This window comes from Myotis lucifugus, unplaced genomic scaffold (genome assembly GCF_000147115.1).
Source record: "Myotis lucifugus unplaced genomic scaffold, Myoluc2.0 scaffold_213, whole genome shotgun sequence".
NCBI classification, from domain to species: Eukaryota; Metazoa; Chordata; class Mammalia; order Chiroptera; family Vespertilionidae; genus Myotis; species Myotis lucifugus.
In genome coordinates this window covers 241,987-264,209 of record NW_005871261.1, presented here as the reverse complement: position 1 = coordinate 264,209, position 22,223 = coordinate 241,987, and the positions used below count along the sequence as shown (strand labels likewise).

The 22,223-nt window shown below is 50.7% G+C and overlaps 1 protein-coding gene across 2 annotated transcripts in view; it reads left to right on the top strand.

The window, feature by feature from the left end:
• Positions 1–22,223, top strand: part of TSPAN18 (tetraspanin 18) — a 143,016-nt gene that overhangs the window by 11,521 nt on the left and 109,272 nt on the right. For both annotated transcript variants that reach the window (XM_023761690.1, XM_006097905.3), the window contains exon 2: positions 15,620–15,698. The gene's annotated coding sequence lies outside the window, so the exon portion shown is untranslated. The remainder of the gene's footprint in view (positions 1–15,619; positions 15,699–22,223) is intronic.

Sequence of the window (22,223 nt, the reverse complement as noted above, 5' to 3'; positions counted from 1 at the left end):
CTCTGGGTCACCGGGCACATCTGTGTGTGCAGCACCTTCATCTTACAGCTGCTGATGCTCCACCCTCTGCTCTGCCTCCCGCACGTTTTCCCTTGTTCTGCGTTCGCACATCCACGTCTGCCTTGTTTTCGTTGGTTATCTCCAAGAGCAGACTGTGAGCAAGGATTTGGACGCAAATAGTTGAAATATGAGGTTGGTCCCAGAGAGCTGAGTGGGCAGGGAGGGGAGGAAAGCCAATCAACGGTGCACTAATGAGCTGCCTACCTCTGTGGGCAACTGGGGTTCCTTCCCTCCCATGGGGGACCCTCCCAGTGATTGTGTGGCGCTCACCTGAGAGCCATTCCAGTGAGTGGTCACCAGCTTCCATCTCCCATGAGCCGAGGGCTGCTCCTGGGACATCGGCACCGGATACTTCCAGCCTGACTTCAGGCCAGTAGACGGAAGGGGGCTTGAATGCGGCTCCCAGAGTGAACGCATGTTTCCTGAGGCTATGGGGGGCCTCCAGGGTGGACCTTGGGGTGTGGGAGAGTACAGCTCACGTATCTTGAACGCAACGCATCCTTTTGTGAGGGGTGCCTGGTGTTCCTGCGTGGAGAACTATGATGCTTTGCCGGATTCCCTAGTGATGGACCAGAAGGCCTTTCTTGCACACACCTCTTTCCTGATGCTCCACAATCTGGGAGACCACCTGTGTGGACTGGCTTCCTGGGTCAATGGCCATCTCCTCTCTCCCAGTTGCTTGGCCCTGTCCAGCCTCTTTCTGCTCCTGTTCATCCCTGCTTGGTGCTCACATATGTCACTTTGACCCTTTCATCTCGTGGGACCCAGGTGCCTGGGCCAGGTGGGGTGTGCGAAAGGACCCTGGGACCCTTTGCGGAGAACTTGGGGGCAGGAGGCCAGAGGTCACAACAGAGGGTGATTCCCACCTTCCTCCTGGCCGTCTGTTGGCAGATCAAAGGGCTTTCTGTTGTTGTTTTATTTTCCTTTGCAGTGGCTTCTTGCTGAGGAAGCAGGCTGTGGAGCCAAGGCAAACAGAGACCTCTGAGGCTGCTGCCTGCTTGTTGTGCAAGGCTGAGCAAGCTGGAGGACGGGCCATGGTGCTGGAGGGGCTAGAGCTGGGGCCACAGGTGGGAGCTTCCCTCCTCTGAGCCCAGAGACCCGATGGGGACCCTGGGGGCCAATCTCAGAGCCTGGTGGATTCCATGAGGCCTGGGAATGTGGTAAAACCATGAAATTGGGAGGCTGAGGCTGGGGGGTGCCAAGACAGTTGGATCGCAGCCTAGATCCATCATCCCATGAATTGCTGTCCCCATTGTTCCTCAGCTGGTGAGATTGGGAGAACACTGGACTGGGAGTCCAGAAAGTCAGAGTTTAGAGCCTAGTTCTTCTTTGGCTCGAACTAGCTCTTGTTTCTGCTGTGGACTTTTGACACCTCGTCTGCACACTGGGGAGTGGAGGCTGCTTGCTCTTTGGGTCTCCTTCTGCCTCTAGAGTTGCCCGTAGGAATCCTGACCAGGGACTGTGACCAGAAAGCTTTGAATTCCCCCAGAGAAGAGTGCTTAGGACGCTTAGGAAGCCCAGGCAGGGCCCTTGAGGGAAGTGGGGGTGTTGTTTAAATAAATGAAGAGCCAAGGAGGAAAATCCATCAGCATTATTTTCAATAGCTGGGATGATATGCATAACATTTCCTCCCTTTCATTTGATGTTTCCTTCTCCAAGTAGTTTGAAGAAAGAAAGTGTCTGAGGATTTGCCACACAATGAGCTCAAATAAAAATATCCTCTTTAAAAAGTGGTTGCTATGTAATTGAATTTAAATAACGGGCAATTTTTGTTTCTAAGTAGCCCAACCAGTATTCGAGCACGATTCTAACTATTGAGAGGTTCGTGTTTGTTGTGTGAGAGTGTAAAGAATCAACGGTCTCACTGATCGTCTTTTTGGCAAAACAATGATAATAGTGTATTGAGTAAAGTTCATGTGTGTCTGCTGGTGAGAAATGTCTGGGATTGAAATTAAATGCTCTTCTAGAAGAAAGCCATTTCAAGGCATTTGTGGAGTCCGTGGCATTTGAACTGAATGTGAGAATTCTGGTTTCTGAGTCCCACAGATCTGAGTTCAGATTCTGATTCTCCCCCTTACTAGCTGCGTGACATTGGCAGTTTTTAAAATCCAAACTCAGCCTCAGTTTCCCCATCTGGAAAAAAGGGACAGCAAAGGCTGGCTCAGCTATTTAGCCTGGTGCCGGGTGTGGAATGACCTACCTCGTTGGCTCTCTTCCCTTCCCTTTCTTTCCAGAAGCAGAGAGTTTTTTCATGGTTGTGCTAGACCCATAGACACTACCTCATCTGATGCCCAACAATCCGACTGGGGTGAGATTTTTTAAAACAAATTTATATTGTTATTATTTTTATTGATTTTAGAGAGAGGGAGAGGAGAGAGAGAGAAAGAGAGAGAGAGAGATGGAGAGATGTGAGAGAAACATTGATCGGTTGCCTCCCACACGTGCTCCAACCAGGAACTGAACCCGGAACCTGGGTATGTGCCTTGACCGGGAATCAAGCCTACTACCTTCTAGCGTATGGGATGATACTCCAGCCAACCGAGCCACCCAGCCAGGGCTGGGGTGAGATTTTTGATCCCCATTCTATGGAGGCAAGAGCTTTGCGGATGAGTGATGGGTGAATTAGAAGGAGCAAAGGTCTCCTGGTCATGCTGGGCTTCAGCCCCGACTCTGCCTAAACTTACTAACGTGGTGACTTTGGATGAGGTATTCAGTCTCTCTGAGCCTCAGTTTACCCATCTGTAAGATGAGAAGAGTAGCACCCACCTCAAAGGGGTTAGGACAGGACTATTAGAAAGTGCACAGCATGCCTGGTGCTGTCCCCGCCTGCCCATTGGGAGGGGAGACTCGATGGTTACTGAGATGTGGCTCCCTTTGCTGATGTTGGGGTGGGAGACGGGAGCTCTCTGGGGTCCCGGCATTCCTCTGGCCAGTCGAGGCCAGGCGCCAGGTGGGGTGGTGACTCCCGCACAGGTGGGCATCTGCCTTGCCTTGTGGGGCAGCTGACAAGGAACCGGCAGGGAACATGCTGTCTTCACTCCCCACTCCCGGGTCCCTTCCTTCTCCCTTCTGCTCACAGTCAGGTCAGCCCTGTCCCCAGGGCTGGTTCTCAGGCACGTGGGGCTTCCACGGAAGCTTGCAGACTGGACCTTTGCTGCCTACCAGGCTTCCTTATCCAAGAAACCACGTGGGTGTGGGGACCAAGTACCTTCCCCTCTGCAGCCTCAGTAGCTTCTCTGGAAAGTGGGCATTAATCACACCTGGCCCATCACAGCTGCTCAAGAATCCTAAATATGACTGTGAATATTCCTGTTGCTCTTGTCATTGGTTCTGAGAAGCATCTAGGGGGCCGTTTGGGGTTGACTTTGGTGTAAAGGATGTGGTTTGAAATGGCCTCTTTGTCTTTAGAACAAGCTGTTTTGATTTATTCAACTGTGGGAATTTGAAAATGGCCCAAATGTTTTTCCTCCTCTTGTTTTCTCTCTCTTTAGCCTATGGATTCCCTCTCACTCACTCCCACTCACATCCCTCTTGCTCACTCGTCCACCCTCACACTTGTTCACACCCATCTTCTCACTCAGATAAGTGCAGGTGGAACGTCAAATGACTCCAATGCTTCTCTTCAGCCTCAGAGGTTCATAATCTCATACGTACACGCTCTCAGACGTGCTTGCAAACTCACACTCAAACTCTCCTCCCTCTTTCCACCCTCCCCCCACCCTATCCCACCCCCACCCCAGCAGAGCCTGAGGTCAGGAGACCTGGTTCTCACTCTGTCTCTGTCACCGACCATGGCTGTGTGACACGGGCCAAATCACTCAACCTCTCTGGGCCTCAGTTTCCTCCCTCCCAACAGAGGCGAAGCTATCAGTTTACATTTAGAGAGATGATGACTTTCTTCCGCAGGATCTCAGGTGCTCAAGCTCAGGTCCTTTCTGCATCTTAAATTCCCTGACTCTGCAAATGGGTGGGTTCAACCTCATTAGGCAGACGGTGTGCCGACCTGAAATTACTTTTCTAGCCTTTTCCTGGTATGAAGAGACATCGTTTTATTTTGAGCTAGAAATTAACATGAGGTTAGGAGAAAACAGAAAGTTCAAGAGGACGATTCGCTCTTGACTTGAGGACGTCAGTGTCAGTTGGTCTCATTCGTCTGTCCTTCCCACCGAGGTCCAGGCGGAGGCGGCTAGGGAAACGGGTGGTGGTCCATTTGCCACGGCCAGGTGGGGGAGAGGGGCGGTTCCACCAGCAGGATCCGTTTCATTTTGTGTCCCTCTCACGCTGCCCCAGGTCAGAGAGGGTAGATGTTAGTGAGAACACACCTGGGGACACTACAGGTAAGTGCAGCTGCCATTCCCATTTTAGGGCTGGCGAACTGGAACACGATGGGGCCGAGTGTGTCACACAGCGTTATCTGTGGCAGAGCTGGGGCCGCTGCTGGGTGGTGGCCTGCACGTGAGCTCAGCTTCTGACCACCAACTCATGCTGCCCGTCCTGAGGGGCATGTCCTGAGGGGCGCAGTGATGCCGAGGTGGAGTGGAAAGAACAGATTTCAAGATGGGATCTGAGTTTTAACCCTGCTCTGCAACAAACTCATGATGAACCTTGGGCGCATCTATTACCCTCTCTGGGCCTCAGTCACCCACTGTAAGATGCAGGCGAGGGACCAGCGATCCCCAAGTTCCCTTCCAGCGTGGTCTTCTGGGGTGTTCGATTTTAGACAGCGATTGAATCAGGCTGCTGGGGTTAAATCCTGGCTGAGGAGCCGCGTGGCCTTGGGCAGGTTACCCCAGTTCTGTGGTGCTGAGGTTCTCCATCTGCAAAGTGAAGTGAAGATGGACACCTATTGCCCAGAGGACTGAGAGGTAAAAATCCCGGGACAATGTACGTGCTCCCCGGCCTGCCAGCTCTTACTGTGGCTTTGTGATCTGTCTGGGAAGACCCTTTTGCTAGGGAGGGGCGCTCGCAACCTGGCATGGAACGCCCTGCCCCAGAGTGAGTGACCTTGTACATGAGTCACCATGAGGCCTTTGGGTGAAAACCATTCGGCCGCCAGAATGCCTTGGGTTTCTTAACCAAGGTACCACCTTGGGCATTCCAAAGACTAACGTGAAAAGGTCCTGGGATGATTTAGTTCAGTGGCATCCAACTTACTTGCAGCCATAGAAGTCAAAGAAAGTTCAACCTGCAGCAGCCAATAGGAAACACAATGGAACTGCTGGGAGCAGGATGGGGGCTGCTCCTCCCACCTCCCCTCCACTTTGGTATCTCACAGGGAACCCATTTTGAGCATCCCACAAGGTGCTAGTTATGAAACAGGTTCCTAAAGGGACAGTAACTCACCCAGAAATCAGAAGCAGGCCCGTTTGCTAGAATCATTGTCACTAGAAGGATCATTTTCCGTTTTTATAAGAGGGCCCTCCTGTGCTGCTTTTGGCCATTGGTCTTAATTAATCACCTAGAGACGTGGCTCTCAATATTGACACTCAGTGGCTGACATTTCTGAGTTTTCTCTCCTGCCTCCTCACAGCCATAGACAAAGGCTCGCTGGGTATTTATTGTTCAATCAAGAAAAATGGGGCTTTTTATTAGGAAGCTTTTGAAACACAACATTTACCCAAGTAATCCTACCTGAGTCTGAAGGTGTTTGGAGACCTAGGAAAATGTATTTGACCAAAAGAAATCAATAGATTTGTGCCCAGGATGAACCCACCGATGGGGTGGTTTGTAGGGGCTCTCAAGAGCCCGATGTAAATGAAGCCTCTCTCCCCACTCCCCACACTCCCCCTCTTCCAGCTCCCCCCCCATTTAGTTTTCTAGATGACACGGTATTCCTCCCTCAAAACCCAATTTCCGCACAGATTTAGCCCGCAGTGACCTGCCACATGAAGAGCTTTAGTGAGAATCAATAGGCGTGGGTCCCTGGTGAGGGCTCCACGCCTGGTGCATATAAAATACGCTCGCTGCTTGTAAAAAGCGAGACTGATGCTGGCAAAACATCTGGGCATCCTAGCACCGTGGGTCCTCCTGCCCACTTTAAAGGCACGGTGCCCCGTCCCAGAGAGACTTGCTGACTTGCTCAAGGTCACACAGTGATTTAGAGGCAGAGCCCTTGGCCTCTAGGGTTCCTAGGCTGCGGCCCTTTCCAACATACAGAACCCGTCTGTGCTGAAGCCAGTCTGCCCTTTGCTTTCTGATCGAGGTGTGAACCAGCTCCGTCTGTAGTGCCTGGGCGGGCAAAGGGAGAGATGGAGGGAGCTATGGAGTCGAAGCTGGCTTTAGGGTGCATGAAGGTTTAGCTACCAGAGCAGGTGGAGAGGTGTCCTGAGACATGTGCGCAGCACCTATTGTGCCTCCATCCCAGTGTGATGGGAGCTTTAAGAATGGAGAAGACCTGGTCCCTACCTGCACGTGTGGGAGTGACACATGCGAATTCAATTCAAGGCCAGCGAGGCCTGTGCCTGGCTTCCCAGCACGCTGTGTGCTCCGGGAGCGTGTGGGAACACAGCCTTCTCCAAGCCTGACCCTGGCAGCCCCGCAGATGTGTTTATTTCTTCCATTTCCACGTGGGAGGCCGGTGTCTGGCTGTGTGGTTAAGCGGGAAGCCTCTGGGCAGTGCTGCCTGGGCTTCAGATCCCTTCTGACCGCTCAGACCTATGATCTGAGGCCAACTCCTTGTGCTTCTGTTTCTGCATCTGGAGAATGGGGAGAGTGATAGCACCTTTCACATGGGGTGGTGGCGAGACCTTAAATGGGATCATCCACACAAAGTGCTTAGCTCCCCGTCCGCAGATGGGATTTGCAAGCAGTTTGCATTAGCCATTAATTTGGGGAATTTTAGATGGGGGTGTTTCTCTATTTAAAAAATAATATTTATCACTTTTTTCCCTGATTATAAAAGTCACATGTGTATATATGCCAACTACCTAAAGATAACAATTTGCTGTATTTCTTTCCCCCTGGGCATTGTGTGTGTGTGTGTGTGTGTGTGTGTGTGTGTGTGTGTGGTGATTGGGCATGTGTTGGCAAAGTATAATTTTCAAAAAATTGTAAATTCTATAAAATCTCATATAAATGTAAAATGAACAAGGGTCGGAGATTGATTGAGCTCATTAATGTGGGAGCCAGCAGGAGGGTAAAGCTGGTTCTCCGGAGAATTAGAGACGCTGGTTATATAGGCACTGGAGAAAGAATGCTGGAATAGGTGGCTGGACGGGATACAAAGCTGGTTACTGCCCTACAGGGCAATGCAATCTTAACCTTTGGGGTTATCTTTTCTACGAGACCTACAAATCCACATGTAACTTCACCAGAGTTAAAGTTTACATTCCTCCAGAATCCCCTGGATAATTCAGTAGTCCTTGGGGGGCCTGCTACTCAGTGTTCCAACATGATGTCGCAAAGACAGTCCTCTCCTGGCCTTATTTCCAGGTTTGGATCATTTTCCTCAACACCATCTATATGCTCTTGCTGAGCATACGCTACGAAGCCCTGAGCGCCTCCCCTTCAACACTTAATATTGCATCACATAAATTTTTCAAAAGCAAGTTTTGAAGCAGGACCAGAATTCCCCAAAGGGTGTAAACCCAGCTTGATTGAGGTCCCCCTCCTCCCTGGGGGTCCCCGGGCAGCCACACTTGCTTCTGTCACCACCATGTTTTTTTTTTTTTTGTAACCGTCAGTTTCCCTGTCTCTCTGTCTAGACTGAGTTTCTTGAAATCAGGGATTTGTTGGGCTGAACTGTCCTCAGATCCTTCTCTCCCAAGCACCTAATACCAGCCCAGAGCAATTCGTTTTGGAGATGCTTGCTGAGCGAGTGACCATGGGTGTTAGGAAAAATGGCCTGTGTCAGTTACTATAGGTGAACCTTGCTGATAGGAGCCAGCAGGCTCCTCTCTGGACCCAACAGAAGGCTGTGTCCCTCTGTTGAGTTAAAGACACTCCCAACCCCCACCCAGTGTCACAACCTTTTCATGCCCCTGTCTCCGGTTCTGCCCTTTAATTGTGTTTGGAGGGCTCTACTTGTACGCTCAACATAGGAAACCCATCTGTCTCTTCTCTGTAGGACTCTTAAGACTGAGCTCTCGGAGTTCCTGACTTTCTTTCTTAATCAAGGTCTTAAAGGGGTAAAAACTTCTTGGCCTTCAAGCTGGGAAGGGAGAAGTGTAGCTGGGAGGATTAATCTCTTCACTATGAATTTTAAAGCTCTCTTGTTCCACGTGTTGGGAAAACCCATCAAAATGCTAATTCTGCTGCGGTCCAACCTCCTGCAGACCCCTTTTTGCATTAGAATGTATTTAAGGGAGCCAGGAGGAATTACTAAGAATTGGGGTGTGGTTTTCCCCACCCCACCACCTTCCTGTGGGTTGTAAAGTCTGAGTTAACAGCCCCAGGTTGAGGAGGAGGAAGGCCGCGGTAGGCCATGGGGTTGGCCGCTTCCCTCAGCTCAGGTTATGAGTTCTCAGCTTTCGGCTTCCTTGCGAGCTGCAGGGTAGCCAGTTTGGAAACATCTCTATTACTGTCATGTGGCTTTTTCATACAGTCGTGTGTCACTTAACGACAGGGATATGTTCTGAGAAACGCGTTGGTAGGCGATTTTGTCATTGTGTGAACATCATAAAGCGCACTTACACACACCTCGGTGGCCTAGCCTGCTTCACACCCAGGCTACCAGCCTGTTCAGCATGGTCCGGTACTGAATATTGTAGCCACTTATAACACAGTGGTAAGTATTTGTGTATCTAAACATAGACGAGGGACAGTCAAAATACAATATAAAAGGTAGATGCTGCCCCTGTATAGGACACTTTGAATGAAGCTTGCGGGACTGAATTGCTCTGGGTGAGTGAGTGGTGAGTGAATGTGAAGGCCAGGACATTCCTGTACACGGCTGTAGACATTACCAGCACAGAACCCTGAGGCAACAGTACATTTATAAAGTGACACGAGATTAAATCAAGCACAAGAGAAAACGATGCAACCAAGAGATGTGGTAAATAAACACAGGAGGAACGAGGCTGCTGCCAGCGTGACAAGGCATCGTTTTTACAGCAAACTCTGTTCTTAATAAGCAGGAAGAGGGCACTCTAAAATGACAATACAAAGGATAGCAAACACGTGAACCAGTAACATAGTCGTCGGTTACCATTATCAAGTGTTACGTCCTGTACATAAGCGTGTGCGCGATACTTGCGTACGACTGGCAGCGCAGTAGGTTAGTTACACCAGCAGCGCCACGAACACGTGAGGAATGAGTTACGCTGCGACTTTAGGACAACATACAGCACCTGGGACGTGACTAGCGGACAGTATGATGGCTGCTGTGACCTCACTGGGCGATAGGAGTTTTTCGGCTTCATTATAATCTTATGGGACCAACACTGTATATATAAGGCCCGTTGTTGACCGATACCGTTAGGCGGCGCGTAACCATACTGCTGTTCTCAGAGGTGGAGGTCCCTGTACATGTAAGACTGCACAGTGGATCCGCGTTGAGCTCAAGAGCTGGAACGTGTGGAGGCAGAATTAGGACCAAAGCCAAGTTCAGCATGAAGACCGTCTCTGCCTTTCCTGAACCAAGCACTGCAAGCACCGGTTATTCTCGTGCCTTTGAACCCCCGGGTATCTTTGTGCAGACAGCCCAGTGGCCTGAGAACCTCTCAGATGCGTCCTTGGGAGGAGGGACCTATGGGTGGCCTCGTGCAGGCTGGACACAGGTGAGGTGGCTCTGGGCACTTCGGCTGAAAACCAAGTTGCGGGTTCTGGTCCTCAGCCTGATTCAGCTCTGTGATAGCAGGCGCACTGCTTGGCCTCTTTGAGCCTCAGGTCCCTCCTTCGCTGGAGAGGACACAGGCCACGTGGTAGAAGAGTTATGTCTTCGTGTTTTTCGTGTGTTTTCTCAGTCAGATGACACTGTGGAGTAGGGGCGGGCAGGCCAGGTTCCACCTTCAGGGACAGGTCCCTTAACATCAGGCTTCTAGGTCTGCCGCAGCACCCCCTCTTTGCGAGAGGGAGGGAGCCTTACTTGTGGATAGAATCATTTGTGTTTTCTGTTTTCCCTTTTCCACCAATAGGGCACCCAAGTTTAATTACATAAAAATGCCGCTGCTCACTTTCCTCATCTGCAGAATGGGAAGAGCGATGATACCCCCGGCAGATGAATGTTATCTACAAGTGTGGGAGGCAGAAGATAAGTGTAAAATGAACCCCAGCAGATGGATGCAATGGGTAGCCATTGTTCTCACCTCCTGCTAACAGGAAAGCACTTCCAGACAGGGCAGGATAAGAGCAAGTGCAGGGCAGTGCCCTCAGGGGACAGGGGGTCCCAGGCTCCCAGAGGATACACATTGCCCTTCCTGTTCCGCTGAGCATCCTGGTGGTGTCTGCTCACACGGGCACTCCTGGGGAGAGCAGGAGAGACCCTGGCTGGCATGTGCTGCTTGCAGCGAAGCCCAGACCTGATGGGAGGTGGGGTAGAGGGGAGATGATTATTAATGACAGTTGCATTAAGAATAAACCGCTTCACTTGTTAACTTACACTGGTACTTCCACCCTCCCTAGGCCAAGAGCTAATGGACTCAGGTTGGGAGTTCCTTGCCCACTGGGACCCTTGCTAGCAGTGCCAACGCCCACTGTGCGCTGCCCAATTAAATGTAGGAAGTGGCTCTCCCTTTATGGAGCAAAAATAAATCCCAATGTTTCTGAGAATGTCATGGCTCCCCCTCAGCCCCACAGTGACCCAGGGGCACAATTAGCAGGCCGATTCAGGGACTCATTATGGGAACAGGGTGAGCGGGGCTGAGTGAGTGGGCGGGGCAGGCACTCTCCCAGGGAGACAAGTGCAGGTGGAGAGAAGATGCAGAGGCCGGATGCGGCTTCATTAGGGGCTGCCCGGGGAATAGCTGAGATGCAGGACCCAGCAGGAACTCCCCCTGAACTCGCCTTGGCTCCTCTCCCTCTCCCCCAATCCCACACCAACCCCCTGCGTTGCTAATTTAAAACAAAGCAATATAGAGCCCCAGCCTCAGCTTCGCTTCGGAGCCTTAAACTGCAGAGATTTTATCTGTCAGTAAGCCCTGCATCAGCTGGCAGTGGCTCAGCCTGGATCCTGGGGCTTGGCGTTGGTGTGGGGACAAAGGAACCAGAGCTGAGCCACCTCCAGGGTCTCGCTGAGGACACTACCCCTTGTTGGGGCACAGCAACAAGAGTCCTTGTGGTCACCGGGCTCAGAAGGATAGCAATTCCACCTAGGATCCAGGAAGAGATATAGAGGGGTTCCACCTAGGAGCCAGGAAGAGATATAGAGGGGCTGAAGGCGAGAGAGAGGGAGAGAGGGAGGAAGGGAGGGAGGGAGGGAGGGAGAGAGAGAGAGAGAGAGGCTATAGAGGAGCTAGCTGGGAAAAGCCTCATCACTGGGCTCATCACCTCCCTTCATCCTTTCCTTGCTGCCTCTTCCAGGAAACCTTCCCAGCTCTCCTCTGAAATCCTACTGACTTGGAATCTAGGATATAAAAAGCTTGTAAAATAGTGGTTTTCAATATTATCTGGAAACTTAAAAAATAAAATATCAGGAAGTCCAGTTGCTGTGAATTAAGTGTTAGCATATGTCTAGGGTGTAGAACCCATCTGTTTTTTGTGTCGACCCCTGAGGGATGGAGGGGGGAGGGAAGGATCTGAGAAGTATAGCTTGGAACCACTGGTCATGGCTACTACCTTTTTTACAGTAAGTAGCAAGCAGATTCTCTTTTACACAATTCCTGCTTCCTCTGTTTATGGACTGCTTATTTTGTGCCAGGTACCTAGGGAACCACTTACAATCTGTTAGCTCATCTAATCCCCAGCTCAGGCCCACCAGGTGGGACTGTGACTGTCCACATTCTGCAGAGGAGTTCGGTTTGACGGTGGGGTCTGTGTGTATTGTGAGGCCCTGAAGGTGGGCCTGGAAAGGTGGGAAACCAGGGGTAAGATGATAAAAGTCCCCGTGTGCAGGCAACAGGAGACCAGGGGACCCACGGGAGCAGGAGGGAGATGCGGTGCTCCACATTGATGGGCCCAGTCCTATAGCCAAGGAGGAGGGAGCCTGTTTGCAGCAAGCGGACAGGCAGTGGTGAGGCTGATCCAGGCAGAAGGGGCAGGGGCGGTGGGGATGGAGAGTCAGGGATGATTTGAGAGACATGGGTGGAAGAGGAACAAATGTTGGCGAAAATTGAGAAGAGTCTTCAATGTGGGTGTCAGTTATGCAGGGCCCCCTGTTTTTGAAAATTCACAGAGTTTGCACTGCTGGGTATGTGTTCTATTTTAATTTAAAAATAGAGTAGGAACCATCAGAGTGAAAGTAGAGTAGGAAACATCATTAAAGTCTCTCCTCTGGGCGTCATCCAGGACACCAAAGTGGCTCTCAGAATTTGCCTTATAACCCGAGAGCTGTTTTTCCTCACACAGTGCACGTTTGCTTTGTTTGGAAGCAGAGGAGGAAAAAGATCTGAGCTTTGAGTGGAACTTTGCAAAATGGGGGGACTTGGCTACTAGTCCTCACATTTACTGCCATTGACTAGGTTCTTGCAATATTTCATGGAGGCTAAGGCACGCTTTGTTTTTTAATATTGTAATGTCTCTGAAACCAGGATGCATCATATAAAAAGTGACATGCCATAATTAATTAGCTGACTGTGTTTTCTTTCTTAGAAACCCATAGAATATAACCCAGAGTCTTGTATTCAAGGAATAGGATAGTGCATGGCAGGCCCTCTTGTGTACACATTCGTCATGCAATCCTCACAACATCTTACGAGTTATCGGCTGTTGTGAGCCCTTTTTCCCAGATGAGGAGTGGAGGTGTGGAGTCAGAAAGTCCTTGCTCGAGGTCACAGAACTGGTTAGGGCTGGACTGGGCATTTCAGCCTGTGCCACCTCACATCTGTGGGATCTTAGTACAAAGCAAGACCGAGTCTGTGACCTGGAGGGTGGTGGCCCTTCCTTCCCACAGCCCAGGACAGCCAGGCCGACAGCCAACACCGTCACCCGGCTCACCGTCATGCGATGCGGCCTCTTGTCACCCGGCACCAGTCTCCCCTCTTGGCCTTAAACCCTGGGATTCTTTTCTCCCTCCCAGGAGGGCTCCGGGTCCAACATCTGCAGTGACCTCCCTCCTCCACGGAGAGGAGGGGGCTGAAATGAGATCTCAGGGAAAAGGGGGAAGACATTCCGAGCCCAGCTGGTTTCCCTCACACAATGAAGATCTGCTTAAATGGGAATTAGGATTAGTGCTGGGATTTGCCTCTCCGGGCAGAATGGTAATAAACTAATCTCCTCTCCGGCTGCAAGAAAGCAGAATTCCTGTGAAGACGGGAGACAGCTTCAGGCTCGGGAGCGCAAGAGCTGGGAAGTAATGCGGTTATTGACAGGCCTGCGCGCGCCGCCGACACGCAGCCCCCAGCTCCTTCCCCGTGTGGCTGCGGCCTGTAATTTCGTTAATGTGTGACATTCACCCAGGCTGCGTGGCTGACAGGCATGCTTGACATTAATACGTGTTCCTCGTGGTCCCCAGAGATCATAAAAGCTCATTATCAGTTCTGAGCCAGTAAATGTAGTTCCCGGCTCAGGTGGGCCTGAGTCTTCTGAAATGCCCCCCGGGCGGTGAAGCAGCGGCCATCTGCGTGAGCCAAGAAGTCTCCTCCTCCCTTTGTCCAGGGGACTGAGTCCCAGGCCCCAGGGAGGTGACAGGAACAGCCCTTCTGCCCACAGAACTCTGGCTTCCGATTTGCACCCCAGAAAAAGGGCTCCTCTGCCCTGTGATGGGAGGGGAGTCCACCCAGCATTTTGGGAAGGCAGTTTGTGTGCATCTAGTCAGAGCCTCTGCCCAGCCAACCCGCTTCTAGGCTTTGGAAGTGCATGGACATTTCCACGCAGAGATGTGGGGGTCACTGCAAGGTTGCAATGGCCGGAAACAGAAATACCCCACATATCCACGGGGAGGAGGAAACTGTATTGTGGTCCACAGGCACTCTGGGGCACTGCGCAGCTGTAGAAACGACTCTGAAGGTCTGTATAGTGTCACAGTCACAGGTAGACATGATATCCCTGATAAGCGGCCTTGTATGTAGAACATCTGTGGCAAGATCCCATTTGTATAAAGTCACACTGTCTGCATGTGGGCTCACATAGAGCGAGGTTTAGAAGAGCACACAGTACAGAGTCTTTGCAGAGATTCTATCTGTTAATTAGGATGCATAGGGAAGGAAGAACTTTCAGTGTGTAGTTAGAGAATTGTCGTTAGAAAATATATGTCCATGCATGTGTATATGTATCATGAATTCCTCTGATTGTAGCCTCAGTCTGGCCCCAGTGCATGAGGTCCCCAGGCTGACAATGTCTGGATGAATGAGCTAGAGGTAGAGGTGGAGGCAGTATCCTCCGGCCAAGCCCTGTTCCCCATCAGTTAGCAGGGAGCCCCGAGAATGCCCTCCGTGAGGACGGTGCACTGCAGAGCAGACCTTGCACTCACGGCTCTCCTGCTTGCACCTCTCACTGTGGAGGTGGCACTTGCACCAGGCTTGACTTCCCAGGGACCCGAGTTCTAGTCCTGGTTCTGCCCCCGTTCAGAGCTATGACCCTGGGCAAGTTATTTAATGCCCCGGAATCCCTGGTCCTCATCCCTGAAGCGGTAATACTTTCTCATAGAATTGGAGAGGGTGTCGTGCTGATTGTCATAATCGTTTGAGGTAGCCTGAAACTCGATCAGGGCTTCCACTGTGCAGCCTGGCCATTGAGGGCAGCCGGAGCGGGGACGGGGAGAGGGGAGGTCGGGGAACTTGCCTCTGTCCTGTCTGCTATAAGTTTTGCTTTTGTTCCTCAGCTGTGCACATGAATAACCTGGTCCCCTGGGACTGGCCTAAGCCCTGGCAGGCAGGTGTGTGGCCTGGGCACAGTGAATTTGATCCTTCTCCTGTGACCTGGGACTCAGTCATACGGTCAGAGGAAGTGGGAGGGGCGGGACTTTGGCCCCTGCACTCTGGGGCTGAGCTGTTTTTTCACCACCAACAGCCCCTCCTCTTATGACTTATCTCTTCATGGATTCCAGACCTTGAAAGGTTTGTTCTGCCCCCAAAGCCTGCTTTCATGAGGCAATGATTAATTCCCTTTCACATTTCCAAAATTACTCAGAGCGCCGTTTTTCCGCCTAAGGAAAATGGAGTTCCCACACCAAGTTGATAATATTCTAGCTAGAAGCAAAGAAACATGATGCGATGTTGTAATTAGCATCTCTCAAAGTCATCACATGGACGTTGCACAGGCTCTGGGGCTGATGTTAGAAGACGGAAAATATGCCCCAATCCGTAGGCCCTGGGGACGCCATCCTGGGAACCTGTGTGGGGCTGGGTGCTGAGTTCTGTCTTTCTGGCCATGGGGACCCTGTCTGGCTGCTGCACCTGCAGAGGTGCAAGGAGGGAGCATGCACTCAGAGAGCGGGTGCATATCTGGACTGAGCTGGCCCCCAGAAGCCCCAGGCCCTGCTAACCCACACCTTCTTAAAGCTCACTTCTCTCTCTCCTCCCTCCAGAGTGTCTTCTGAAGCCACCATCAGAGAGAGACCTCAAGAGAATCCTGCCACCCCTGAAAGAAAAGACCAGTTGAAAGAGGTATGATTTTGGCATCATGGTGGAGCGGCATCTCAACTCAGTCACATAAGAGGGTGTAATCTCCTCTCCTCTCCCTGCCCTCCAAGCCCGCCCTCCCTGAGTGAGAGAGCTCTCCACTCCTGCTGGGGAATGCAGGGCAGGTGAAGGCTCGCTTTACTCTTGTCACCACCTCAAATGTTTGTTCAGGAATGGGGAGCAAGTGTGATGTGTGGGGAGAGAGGCTGATGCTCAAGTGGGGGCTCATGAGGCTGGTTGCCCTGTTGAGGGGGCTGCAGGTCAGGGTTGCTCCTGAGTCCACCCAGGAAGTGAGGGCCGAGGGATTGGAGGGAGGGAGCCCTTGGAGGAGGGCTGCACCAGCCACCTGATGGCATTTGCAGTTTTGGTTGCCTCTGGTGCCCGTGGTCGGGAAGCACTGGGTTACTGTCCTCATCACTGATCTGAGAGTCCCCTGCTCTCCCAGTTCATCCTCTCACTTTCGGACTGTGCTGGCCAGCTAGGATTTTCCCAGCTGCAATCCAAGGCAGGTTGGCCAGCTCCCCGAGGCAGGTAAAGCGGGGCCAGACTGAGGTCCGAGTGGACAGCCTCAGAGGAGTGGCGAGGCCTGGCACCGGTGTGGGCTCTCTCTCCCCCTCAATAGCGCCTGTGCCCTGCAGCGCCCCAGCCTGGCCAGCTGTCGGGCCACAATCTTAATTGTAAGCCTCCTGCAGCAGATGCCCTATCCTCACAGGAAGCTATTGCCTTATCACAGCGCCTGGATCTTGCATTGCTTTCTTACTCAGGAGAAGGCTCTGAAGTGAGTCGGAAAAGGCTTAACTTCCCCAGGACCTTTCTGCTACGGATGTTTCTCTAATCAGAGGAAGCTGAGGGCCTGGGTGAACGAAGGGAAAGAATCTCCTTTTTTAAAGTATACTTTTACTGATTTCAGAAAGGAAGGGAGAGCGAGAAAGAGATAGAATCATCAATGACGCCCCACACTGAGTATGGAGTCCGAAACCCAGGCATGTACCCTGACAGGAAATCGAACCGTGACCTCCTGGTTCATAGGTCGACGCTCAACCACTGAGCCATGCTAGCCAAGAATTTCTTTAAGTACATGAAAAAGAATCAAGCGTGTTATTGTTCCTGGGTTATCTTCAGGGAAGCTGTGCAGGGAGTGGAGTGATTTAGCCTTACCCCTGTTGTTAGCCAGGAAACAGATCAATGTTAGAGTCACAGGAAAAATACAAAGATAACCATATGGCCGCAGGCTGACAGGCATGTGCTGTTGTGGGAAATGTTTGCTGGGGTTTGGGAGTCAGACTGGTGGAGTCCCAGCTCCGCCTTCTCAGTAGCTGTTTGACTTCAGGCGAGTGATTTGATCTCCCAGAGCCTCAGTTTTTGGCAAACCACTGGGTGGTTGTGAGGGCGAGGAAACTGCCAGCATGACATACCTGTTTGCTTTGAGCGATGGCAGTCCCCTGGAGTAATGTGGCCTCCCAAGGTGACCTCTTTGAAGAGGCGCAGGCTCTTGAGACGTGAGAGCTGGGTGTTATGACCAAACAGTGGGGTTACCCTGGAGACACATACCTCTTTCCGTGCCTGGTCTAAAAAAGGTCTGAGTATGGGACCTGGGTTGTGTCAGCTCTCGGTTCTGAGAGCTGGGGGCCACCTCGGGTATGAACTGTTCTTCCCGAGCCTTTATCCCGTGGTTTACACTTGGCCCTGATGATCTTCCCTGGACCCTGTCTGTAGATAATAGCTGATCCTCCCCTCAACCCAAGAAGCAGGTATTAATACAATTTTTATAGGTGAGGACAACTGGGGTCCCTAGAAGTAAATTACTCTAGGTTTCACCTCTAAAAAGCAGCAAGTTTATTAGGACCCAAACACAGGGCTCTTGCCTTAAGGGTAGTGTGCTTGCTATATCACCCCACAGCACCCCCAGTGGCCATGTGGCACCCCTGCGCCCCTACGGAGCACCCTGTGTGTGCCCATAGCTGCACCCCACAGCACCACAGTGGCTTCCCATGGCAGCACGTGCACTGTGGCTCCCCACAGGGCGCATAGAGGCCAGGAAGCACCCACAGGACTCAGCATCACCCCATAGAACTCATGGTAGTGCCCCTGTGTCCATAGAGCATCCTGCATGCCCACAGTGACACCCCAGGGTGCCCATGGTAGCACTCTTCCCATGTTCTCTACTTGGCTATGCATGGACTTTGCAAAAAGGGGAGTCCCTGGTGTCTGTATCTCCCAGCCAGACCTCTGCAATGGGCCGAGCTGGTGAGCCAAGGCAGTTTCTAGGAGGCATCGGGACCTTCCTCCTGCTGAGATCTGAGAGCGGGATCTTATATTTCGGTCCCTGATTCATTTCGAGTTAACTTTTGTTGTATATGGTGTGAGATAGGGGTCCAACTTCATACTTTTGCATGTGGTTATCCAGTTGTCCCAGCACCACGTATGGAAGGGATTATTCTTTCCCCCATTGAATAGTCTTGGCCCCCTCATTGAAAATCAGTTGGCCATAGATGTAGGTTTGTTTGTGGATTTGCAATTCCATTCCATTGGTCTATGTGTAGATACTAATGCCAGCACCATGCTGTGCTGAGTACTGTTGCTTCATGTGTAACTTTGGAGGAGTATTAATATATTTTAAAGCTCCCTAGGTGATTCCACAGTTGAGCACTACCGGTTTTCAGAGGAGGATGGGGCACTGTTATGGTGCCCAGTCGGGAGGCTGCTGGGATGACCCAGGGCAGTGCAGGGGGAGAAGATGCAGCCCTAAAGCCAAGCCACAATCATGGCAGTGAAGAGGCCATTATCGAGTTGAGAGAGGGGAATGAGGGAGACATCCTGATCCTCCCTGATTCTGGGGCGGCCTCATAGATGACAAAGGTGAGAACAGAGGCCAGTGTTTCAGGTGAGCTTGATTAAACTCCGACCCACACCTAATATGGTTTGGAGGAAGACCTGGGTCCCAGTCACAGCTCTGCTCCACTGTGTGACCTTGGGCTAGTTGCTCTACCTCTCTGAGCATCCTCATGGTCTCTGTAGGACCAATATTCTCTGCTATGCATGCAGAGGGTTGGGGGAGGTTCATATGGGTCACTCTATGAAGGCTGAAGGGCTTGCAGTGGTTCTCAATCTTCCTAATGCCGCGACCCTTTAATACAGTTCCTCATGTTGTGGTGACCCCCAATTTCATTGTTACAAATTGAACATAATTAAAGCATAGTGATTAATCACAAAAACAATATGTAATTATATATGTGTTTTCCGATGGTCTTAGGAGACCCCTGTGAAAGGGTCGCGACCCACATGTTGAGAACCGCTGGCTTACAGACAACTGAATTCGAGGTAGAATCTCCGCCCCAAAGTTCTTGCCAGGTGGTTGTCAATATCAGCCTCACCGCTTCCAGGGTTTGGGCTGATGGCCTCCATTGCGGCCTGTGCTGCCTGGGGCTGTCTTGGGCTGTCTCTATGGGTCAGAGTGTCTCCTTGTGCTGAGCTGACATCTATTTTCTTGTACCCTCCATCTAGTTACCCCAAATCTGCCTTGTGGGGCTGCATCACCCCTTTCCCTCCAGGCTGTTCTCCAGCATCTCTACCTCCCCCTTCTCATCTGCTGGCTGGAAGGTCCTAGTCACCTCTGCCTCCCTCTGAGGATGCCAGAGGGCGAGCATAGCTTTGGCATTAGATGAAGCTCAGGACCATTTTTTTTAGCTAGTTATTAGTTTGGGCAAATGAACTCAGTTTATTCTCCTGTTAGACGAAGAGAGTCATGACAATTGCAGACTCATGGTCAAGATTAAATGAGATGACGGTTGTCAAACATGTTGTCCACCGCCTCGGAAGGAATCCACATTCCAGAAAACGGTGGCTATCATTGCCATTGTCATCTGAACACCACCCCTCAGTTTTCTCTAATTCTGACTGGTGGGGTGCAAGCCCTGAGTTTAAGCACAGGAAGGGCCGCAGCCCCCAGGCCTCATCTGCCTTCCTGGCTTCCCCCTCGTTCTCTGTCTGGAACACGTATGCGAGGGGACAGGATGACAGGTTCTCACCACCCATTTCCTGCTCACTCAGCCCAATGTCTGCCAGAGCTTCTGGCCTCAGGCCAGCCTCACGTCCACATGGGACGCGTGGCAGCTCCCTGGTCCTTTTCTCCCTTCTTGGCCCTTTTCCATCCCAAACCCTTTCCTTCTTTTCTTTTTCAAGTTGTTTTACATTTACTCAGGAAGGTTCATCCCAGGGCCACATACCTGTTGGTCCTTCTAGGAGGCCAAGTCGGTGGAGTGTCCCCTCGGGGATGCCCTGTCTCCCTGGCATGGGTGGCTGGGAGAGCAAGGCCAGGCAGACCCATCACCGTGTGGGGTGACCTCCTTGACATCATGGAGAGATAAGAAGAAGTCTTCCTTTCCGCCATCTAAAGAGTGAGCAAATGATTGCTTTTCTGTTTATGCAGCAAAACTTAGCAGAAAGCCCGCCTAAGAGGCTTTTCTTTGTTGTTTTAAAATAATGACATATATACACAGTGTGAATCACAGCTGAATTTTCAAACACCCACCAGGTAGGGCAGAGAGGGAGGAAGACCCCAGGTGCAGATGCCATGTCAGCATTGGAGGGGGCCACATGGCTGTGAATGGCAGAGGTGGGCCTAGTCTGCCAGTCTTCCCGACTGGTGGTCACTTGGCCGCTCCCAGCTGCTTCTCTTATTAGTTAAAAGTGTAAAATAATACTTTGATGAATAGTCCTGGAATTCAGGAGCGAGTCCAGATCTGCCGGCAGTGTTGTTAGCCGTGGTAGTTTGTTACCTGCCCAGAGCTGCTGATGGGAGAAGAATGACCCATGCCATTCCCTGGGTTTGGGGACTTGCCGAGGTGCCTCCCTTTCTGGGGCATTCACAATAGCTAAACCGTGAAGCAAGTGTCCGTTGATGATGAATGGATAAGCATCTACCGATTTTCAGAGGAGGATGGGGCACTGTTATGGTGCCCCGTCGGGAGGCTGCTGGGCAGGGCCGTGTTAGAAAAGGAAGGCACTGTGGGATCAAGGAAGGAGACTGGGCTCTGGACTCAGGCCTTTTTAAAAAAAATAATCAACTTATTTTCAAGAGCAGTTTTAGGTTCACAGCAACACTGAGGGGAAAGTGCAGAGTCACCATCGTCTCCCCCCATACACACACCTAGGGCCTCCCCACTCCTGACATCGCACCACAGTGGGACATGTATTGCAATCGGTGAACCTACGGTGACACATCATTATCACCCAAAGCCCATCCCAGGTTCACTGTTGGTGTTGTGCCTTCAATGGGCTTTGACAAATGTATAATGACATGTACCCACAAACAGAGTATCATACAGAAGTTTCACTGCCCTGAAGATCCTCTGTGCTCCGCCAATTCTTTCTTCCCTCCCTCCTAAGCCCTGGCAATCACTGATCTTTTTACTGTCTTCATAATTTTGCCTTTTCCAAAATGTCATAGAGTTGGAATAATATAATATGCTGCCTTTTACGATCGGCTTCTTTCACTTAGTAATATATATTTGTTTCCTCCACATCTTTTCATGACTTGATAGCTCTTTTCTTTTTCCATTTTTCTTTATTGTGGTGAAATATATATCCATAAAATTTACTGTCTTAGCCACTTTTAAGAGTACAATTCGTTAGTATTAAGTGCATTCACATTGTTGTACAACTGTCACCGCTATTCATCTCTAGAACTCTTTTTATCTTGCAAAACTAACCCTACACCCATTAAATAATAACTCCCTGTCCCCCTCTTTCCCCAGCTCCTGGTAACCACCAGTATACTTTCTGTGCCCATGATTTTTGTTACTCTGAGTACCTTATATAGGTGGAACCCTATAGTATTTGTTTTGTGTGTGACTGGTTTATTTCACTTAGCATAATGTCCTCAAGTTTCATTCATGTTGTAGCATAGATCAGAATTTTCTTCCTTTTTTTGTATGTGCCTAACTACATTTTGCTTATCCACTCATCATCAATGGACACTTTTGTTTCACGGTTTAGCTATTGTGAATCATGCCGCTAAGCTCATTTCTTTTTAAAGCTGAATAATATTCCATTGTCTGGGTGTGCTATGGTTTATTTATCAATTCATCTCCTGAAGGACATCTGGGCTGCTTCCAAGTTTTGGCAATTATGAATAAAGCTGCTATAAATATCTGTGCACAGGTTTTTTGTGGACATACGTTTTCAACTCATTTGGGTAAATACCAAGAAGCGCGATTGCTGGGTCATATGGTAAAAGTATGTTTAATTTTGAGGGAAACTGCCAATCTATCTTCCCAAGTGGCTGTACCATTTGCATTCCCACTAGTAGTGTATGAGAGTTCCTGCTGCTCCACATCCTCCCAGCATGTAGTGTTGTCAGTGTTTTGGATTTTGGCCATCCTAATCGCTTGTAGTGGTATCGCGTTATTGTTTTAATTTGCAATTTCCTAATGACATATGATGTTGAGCATCTTCTTTCTTACATGCTTGTTTTCCATCTGTATATCTTTGGTGACTTGTCTGTTCAGG